Source organism: Salmo salar, chromosome 14 (genome assembly GCF_965601325.2).
Source record: "Salmo salar chromosome 14, fSalSal1, whole genome shotgun sequence".
Taxonomy (NCBI): Eukaryota; Metazoa; Chordata; class Actinopteri; order Salmoniformes; family Salmonidae; genus Salmo; species Salmo salar.
In genome coordinates, this window is record NC_138304.1 from 79,751,432 (window position 1) to 79,759,901 (window position 8,470).

Here is an 8,470-nt window from a genome sequence, read left to right on the forward strand (position 1 = left end):
AGAACAAATGTATGTTTAAAAAGAGTCGGCAGCTAGGATCAGATACAATATATACTGCTTAGTAGACACTTTCTTCCTAGGCGTCCTACAGCACAGAGAGTGTATACATTTGTATGTGATTTCTGAGGGAATTGAACCCAAACCCTAGCACCAGGATGGCTAATTTTCTTCCCCAGTCCATGTATTACAGTACCATGACAAAAAGAGAGAGTTGTCAGGGATGTAGGCAGGGAGATCCCCACTCCAGCTGATGATGAGAGGGCCTTTATTTTAGTGTTAGGCTGCAGGTCACAACTTATCATCACTATTTATTATAACATCTCTCTGGCATGGGGTCATGCCTCTGTTTGATATGACACGATCAATTATTTGATCTAATAGGTCTGATTTTCAATCAGGATATGCATAAAGGGACAACTTTTGATGACGGGTTATTGCAGACCAACCCTCATAACAGGTTAGTGTCTGTAATGATGATGATGATAACCTCTCTCCTAATTCAGTGATGATGTGGCCACGTCAATTGGTTCTGGAGAGAATTATTGCAGACAATCACAGTGATTCCCATTCACTGGTCCATGATGGACCATGCTACAAATACAGAGTGCCATTCAGTGCTGCTGCCCTATTTCAAGCATAGCAGTAAATAAGTGCCTCTTCACTGGAGGATCCTGATGGGTGATTATTGGGAAAAACACACTAATTATCCACTCCTGATCTCTCTCTCACTCACTCACACACACCTGATAACACAAGAGTCTGGGGGAGGAGTTACCCATAGCTCAGATAGCTGATAGGCCACTAGTTTTGGTGGTTGAAGGGGGTCAGAGTGAGACAGACCGAGACTGAATGGATCGCAATAACATCTGAGTTCCACCGAGTTCTACAGTGAGCCAGATAAGTTTATTGTTATGGGCAACCCTTCTAACCCTCTGTTAGCCTGTATTTTGAAGCCATTTAAACCTGGTTCGCCTATTAATCTTGAGCAACCATCTCATCATTCTTCTAGTTAGCTAACTGGCTGAGGAGTGGACCCTCTAACGCCACATTGGTGTCAGAAGTGGGATGGCGGCCGTTGGGCCATCGGAACATACAGTCCGGGACGTGTGAGGGGGTTGAGGTTAGTTGAAGCACGGGGACGTGCCTTGCCATTCGGAGGGGGAAATGTACTGATCCTCGCTATATGAACCACGTTATAATTCCCACCAAGTGGGTTAAGCCTATTGGCACGATGTGTATGGTGTTTGCCTTTCACTCCAGCGACCTGGGTTTGCTATAGTATCATTATCATTAAAGGACCTGAACCAAGGTCTACTGCATTACACAAGACTGTGCTAGCCTGTTGAGCTGAAGCCTAAGTATGAGCTTGGGGACTTTGCTCTCAAGCAATGTTACTCATCACGCAAGTGTGGTTCACCAAACCATTTCCACATGAATGGAACAAACCTGCTTGTATCCAATTGATTCTGACACTGTAGCTGTCAGCCTAACAGTGTTTGCCATGTTATGCCATGCCAATTAATTGGCAACTGAATATGACTTGGAGCAACAAGCCTTTTTAATGGCCGTATAATCGGTTCATCCAGCTGTCCTTTTTGAACTGGTTTGGGCTGAGATGAACCATAAACCAGTCAGCTCCTGTGGCCATATAGACCTTATGTTACCTCTCCACGCTGCCATCCTTTCCCTCAGCATTTACTGCAGCCAACTACTGTGCTATAGCCAGAAAATTGTTAATTACAGGGCAAAGCTTTTTGGATGGCAGAGATGACATCATTCAGAAATATGAATGAATGTATTTGTCTCTCAGAGATGTAGTGGCTGTAGCGGCCATGTTAGGGATAAAAGTTATGTACCATACCCATGTTCTGTCTACTCAATGGATTAACCCCTATAAAGCAAGTGCTTGTCAGACAAACACACACATATGCACACCCTGTATATACAAACGCATACAGTATAAACATATACTGTCCATGTATACACAAACGGTTAGTGTGGAAACTAGGAGGAGTTGTTCTTTGTTTTGTCTTTTCATCTTTGTTTTTTGTGCTCTGTGCTGTAAAATTATACACCTCTCCATCGTCCTTATTTGTTGTTGGCATGAACTCTTTACCTCACTGTCCACCATTCCTTCTACTCCGTCTCCTGGTCCTCTCTCTGTCCCACATCCCTCCGTCTCTCCCTTCACCAGTCCCTGCATGGCCACAATGTTCTCTCTCTCTGTCGCTCTCTTTATCGCTCTTCCTCTCTCACTCTCTGTCTCTGTCTCTAGGCCTGTCTGTGAACAAACTCTGCGGTTCTTTGCAAGCTCCCTATTTGACCTTCTCCGCTCCTTTCCCTAGCACTCGTAGCACATTGATAAGTGCTGGGAACCCAGTGCCAAGGATATACAGAGCAGAGTAGAGAGGGGACAGGGACAAGGCCTTTCCAGTGCAGGGACACAAAAGCCTGCTTGGCCATATTCACTTCTAGCCCACAGCCAAGAGAAGAGTAGTACTGCTGGAAGAACCATGCATGGCCATTCTTGTACTTCTGCACACTATTCTGCATTTCTGCATTGCATGAAGCGCTGCCAGTCTTAAAATACTGCCTAATGTTTACAGTTCCATTGTGTTGGAACAGAGGGACACACACACACACACACACACACACACACACACACACACACACACACACACACACACACACGGACAAGGAGGCACAGATCCTTTCACACACTGACAAACTAATACACATGCAGATATGTAAAGTAAACACAGAGCAAAATAACAGCTGTAGGCTGTTGACTTGTTCACAATGTTTATTAAAACTCACTCATGGAATCGTGGAGACCAAGTGCTGTTTCTGTGAGCAGGAGGAGTGTGTATAGTTTATCTACTGGTAAGCCAGTGGAGACAGGCTGAGTGGAGAAGAGCTGAGAGGAACTGTGTCACTGTGTTAATACCTACTTGGTCTAGTTCCGCCAGGGCGGCCCAGCAGGATGAGTAGCTAATCCACCAAAGAAGAAAGTGTCTGTGATCCACTTAGTCCCCTGAGGAACCTGCTCTTGTCCTGTCGTCACTTTCCTTCACTGCAGGTCAAGAGCTTAACGCTGATTCTACTTACCCTATTTCTTGTTCCTCAAATAGTACTTCCTGTATGGTTGCCAAGTCACAAGGAGTTGGATCATTGATTACATGGCCATTTTCTTTGAGTACACCCAGTCCTTTATTAATTGTAGCTCATTGAAAACTGTAAACCATTTGATTTTGCTGAGAAAGATAAAAGCTCATTGGAAACAGGCGTCTTTGAGTATGATTTCAGTTTGACATTTTTTTCAAACTACTTGCCACATCTTATTTTTTCTTTTCTTTTGTTTGTTTTAAAAGTGAGGCTGGTTACCATCTCCACAAGCACAATGGGGAATATTGATGGGATAGTGACCAGCAACTTCTGTGCCTGTGTCTACACTTGCATACAACTTCTGTTATTAGAATACGAAGATCGCATTGTGGTCGGATTGTGTTCAGATCTGTTAAGATTATCTGTCTGATTACTTCAGGAGGTCATCAGGGGCCTAGACTTGACAGTTCATATAGCTCTTTTTTCTGATCATTGAATTCCGAACATGTAATGCTTCTACACCTAAATCTATCGTGTCCACATTGTTTCCGGATTCCCTTTTCCCGAGCTATATTCAAATGTATTATTATTTTTATTTATGCTAGTATTCATTCTGCTAACTGTGGAACACGCTTAATCTGATAAAAACAACTTAATGGCAGTAGCCTAACTAGCCAGCTAACCTCTGTAACTAGTCAGCAAGCTAGCTAGCAAAGCTAAAGGGATCGCAAACAGGTTAGCATAACTAATCTAAATAAGCCAGCTAACTGGCTAGCATTTATAAAGGCAGCAAACACGTTCCTCACACACTAGGAACATATTTCCTAGAACGTTTAATAAAAAAGGTTCCTCTTGCTCCCAAAACACAGATATTCTGGAGACTTGTGGGCTGATGACATCGCCCATTGTATGCGCTTTCAGTAGCCTGATTGTGTCCAGACTGAGGAGAAACCCATCCAGACTGAGGAGAAACCCATCCAGACTGAGGAGAAACCCATTCAGACTGAGGAGAAACCCATTCAGACTGAGGAGAAACCCATCCAGACTGAGGAGAAACCCATCCAGACTGAGGAGAAACCCATCCAGACTGAGGAGAAACCCATCCAGACTGAGGAGAAACCCATTCAGACTGAGGAGAAACCCATTCAGACTGAGGAGAAACCCATTCAGACTGAGGAGAAACCCATTCAGACTGAGGAGAAACCCATTCAGACTGAGGAGAAACCCATCCAGACTGAGGAGAAACCCATTCAGACTGAGGAGAAACCCATCCAGACTGAGGAGAAACCTGCATGTGTCCCTGGCTGTGTCTACACTTGACACTTACATGCGACTTCTGCTATCAGAATACGAAGATTGCATTGAAAAGACAGGCCGCATTGTATTGAGATCTGGCTGACCACTTCAGGAGGTGGTCAGGGATGTATTGTGTGTGGATTTCAATGCGACTTTTGTCTTTTCAATGTGATCTTCTTATTCTGATTGCATGTCGCATGTAAGTGTCAATTGTAGACTTAGCCAGGGACACATTGTGTGCAGATTTCTCCTCTTGAAGCTTTATGTCCACCAGATGCATCAAACTCTTAGCGTTCTGGCGGAAGTCATTCATTGTCAATGGAGAGCATTCCGTAACGCTATGGTTAGGATGCCGCACTAGGCTCTGGTGTGTTCTGTGTACCGCATATGTTCAATATTTTAAATTCGCGCTGCATTAACGTGTGGTGGTATAAACAGAAGTTCACCATACAGAGGCCAAATGATAATGACTATTGTATAGTTGGCGACAAGATGATACCGGCGGAATGACTGGAAATGTGTCTCCTGTAAGAATGACAATGGGACAATTCATCATCACTACACTTAGGTAGTGTGCCCTGTAGGGTAGTTTTCAGGAAGCCAGCCAACAGAATGGCGTGCAAAATGAATATGCAAACATATGAAGTGACACCGAATGCGCATACAATGGGCGATGTCATCAGCACTCTGCCTACAAGTCTCCAGAAAACTTGTTTTGTGAGCGAGGCACACCTTTTCATTAAACTTGGAGGAAATATGTTCCTAGCGTGTGAGGAATGTGTTTTCTGGCTTCATAAATGCTAGCCAGCTAGATAGCTTATTTAGAAAAATGCTGGCTACTTACAGAGGTAAGCTGGTTAGTTAGGCAACTGCCACCAAGTTGTTTTTGTGTTATCAGATTTGGCGTGTTCCACTGTTTGCAGAATGCATACTGGCATTTGAATATAGCACTGAAAAGGGAATCGGAACACAATATGGACATGGTAGACACATTTAAATGTAGGTGTAGAAGCACTATGTTTTAGGAATTCCATGATCACATCTCCATGATCAGAATACAAAAGCTGCATGAACTGTCAAGTCTAGACAAGGCCTGTGTTTGTGTACTAAACATGCATGGAGCATTGTAAAGGGGATCTATCTGGTTTATTATAAGTTGCAACGGAGACACCTCCAGAACAAAAGTAGAGACAATGTTAATCACACAGCAGCGAATGTTTCATGAACACCAGCTTGAGAGGTTTGCAGGAAGTCACAGCCTCAGCTGCTACAGAATCACAGTGTCACACATTAGGGTCCTTCCACCACTTCGGTGCCTTTTGAGATGTGTAACTTGGGGATTTTTATTTCACCTCATTTTAACATTCTGTCATAAAGAGCACATGTTCAACTTAAAGCATTTTTTTTATTTATAAAAAGTGGAAAAAAAGACTAGTAAATGGCTATCAAGTGCCAAATAAAGTAACAGGGTTGACCGTAACAGGGTTGACAATTTCATCTTAAATCAGACATAAATCCCCTTGTGACAGGGAGAATTTTCAAAATTTCTATCCATTCTATCTATTGGTGACGCCTTCTGCCGACCCGCTCAATTTTCCACCGCTAAACACCAGAAAATGGCCAAAAAGAGTAGAACCAGCCCACCTGCTTTTACACTATGATTTGACTATCAGATGTTCAATGTTTCTTTTGATTAAAATGATAGTTCAGTTCACGTAACAGAGTTGACCTTAAAATGAGGGTCATAAATGAATCACTCATCACATGAAATAAATTAGAATCTTCAGAAATGAAAATAATTAGAGCTTTACGGTGAAAACTTGGAAACAAATTGTGGTGAAGTGGGTTAAAATCTTCCTGGAAGTCCCAGAGGGTGCATGGAGGAGTAAGGAGATGAAGAGACAAGCCAGTCAGTCCCTGCTATCTGATGGAGGGGAAATAGTGCAGATCCGCAGGGGTCTATACTAGCCTATCTTAATTGTACAGTAATCTTATACATGTAGACCTGGAGGTTAGAGTTAGTCGTGGTCATACACATGTAGACTAGGAGGGTCAGCTCCCGTCCATGAGGACCAAAGTATCAAACGACATTTGGGTTGTACCGTGTCCACTATTTGACGTGTCAGATAACACTACCCAATTAGAGGACACAGAACAACCCAAACTGCGTTCGATACCAAAGTGTCCAGTTGTCATTTCAGCTGTTTGCGATGCCTTGCTGCCTGTCCTACTGGTTAGCCCAACAGTAGTCTCAGCTTGGCAGCTCTCCTAACACTCATAACAGCTAAGAAAGCCAGTGAAAGCAATAGTATTTCAGAAAATCTCAATACCGTGTAATGCCTGCCATGTCTTGATTCAGCTCCAAAAATCATTACTCTTTTCTGACAGAGTTTCCCTTTTTGTTTACAGTAAATACCGAAATGGAAGCTGAGATTTTATATCCAGTCTATATTAAAGCAGGAAACCAAGAGCAGGACTTTTTCTCGATAATATTTATCATACGTTGGTTGTGTGGTCTGGTACCAGGGAGGGCAGTAAAGAAAGGGGTTTGACTGCGAGCATGTTATCTGTGGGGGGTAGTTGACTGATTTCATGTTTGTCTGTTAAGAGAGGCTTCCAACGTCTGCTCTCCTATGAAAGACAGGTCACAAGGTACAGTAAGAGAAAGATGAAATAACATTTGACTCTCCTGTTTTACCATGTAAGTGGTAAAGGTGTTGCTTCTGTGCTATCTTATCTTCTTTGTGCGTGTGTCTCTCGCCCGCAGTCGCTCTGTATGTTCATGTTTGCGTGTGTGAATGCCGACACATCTGTGTGCGTCCATGCGTTCATGTGCGTCTCACATTTTCACCTCTGTTCCGTTTCTTATACCTTTTTCTGCTTGTGGAGTACGAAGTTAGTAGATGAAACTGTAGAAGTTAAAGACAAGATCAATATCATCTAGGATCACTTTCATAACCTGGGTTGCGTCCACAATGACACTATGTTCCCTGTTCTGTGCATTACTTCTGACCAGAGTTCCTATCACAGGAGGTTGGTGGCACCTTCATTGGGGAATGGTATCAAATACATCAAACACATGGTTTCCATTTGTTTGATGTCATTCCATTTACTCCGTTCCAGCTATTATTATGAGCCGTCCTCACCTCAGCAGCCCCCACTGGTTCCTATGTACCCTGGTCAAAAAGTAGTGTACTATACTGAACAAAAATATAAATGCAACATAAAGTGTTGGTTTCAGGAGCTGAAATAAAATAGCATTTCTCCTTTGCCAAGATAATCCATCCAGCTGACAGATGTGGCATATCAAGAAGCTGATTAAACAGCATGATCATTACACAGGTGTACCTTGTGCTGGGGACAATAAAAGGTCACTATAAAATGTGCAGTTTTGTCACACAACACAATGCCACAGATGTCTTACATTTTGAGGGAGCTTGCAATTGGCATGCTGACTGCAGGAATGTCCACCAGAGCTTTTGCCAGTTCATTTAATGTCAATTTCTCTACCATAAGCTGCCTCCAATGTCGTTTTGGCAGAATTTGGCAGTGCCAAAGGACCTCCATATCCGTCTTCTTCACCTGCAAGATCGTCTGAGACCAGCCACCTGGACAGCTGATAAAATTGTGGGTTTGCACAACCAAAGAATTTCTGCACAAACTGTCAGAAACAGTCTCAGGGAAGCTCATCGGCATGCTCATCGTCCTCACCAGGGTTTTGACCTGACTGCAGTTCCGCGTCGTAACCGACTTTAGTGGGCAAATGCTCACCTTCAGTGGCCACTGGCACGCTGGAGAAGTGTACTCTTCACGGGCGAATCGCGGTTTCAACTGTACCAGCAGACGGCAGTATGGCGTTGTGTGGGCGAGCGATTTGCTGATGTCAATGTTGTGAACAGAGTGTCCCATGGTGGTGGTGGGGTTATGATTTTGGAAGGCATAAGCTACGGACAACGAACACAATTGCATTTTATTGATGGCAATTTGAATGCACAGAGATACCGTGATGAGATCCTGAGGCCCATTGTCTTGCCATTCACCCGCTGCCATCACCTCATGTTTAAGCATG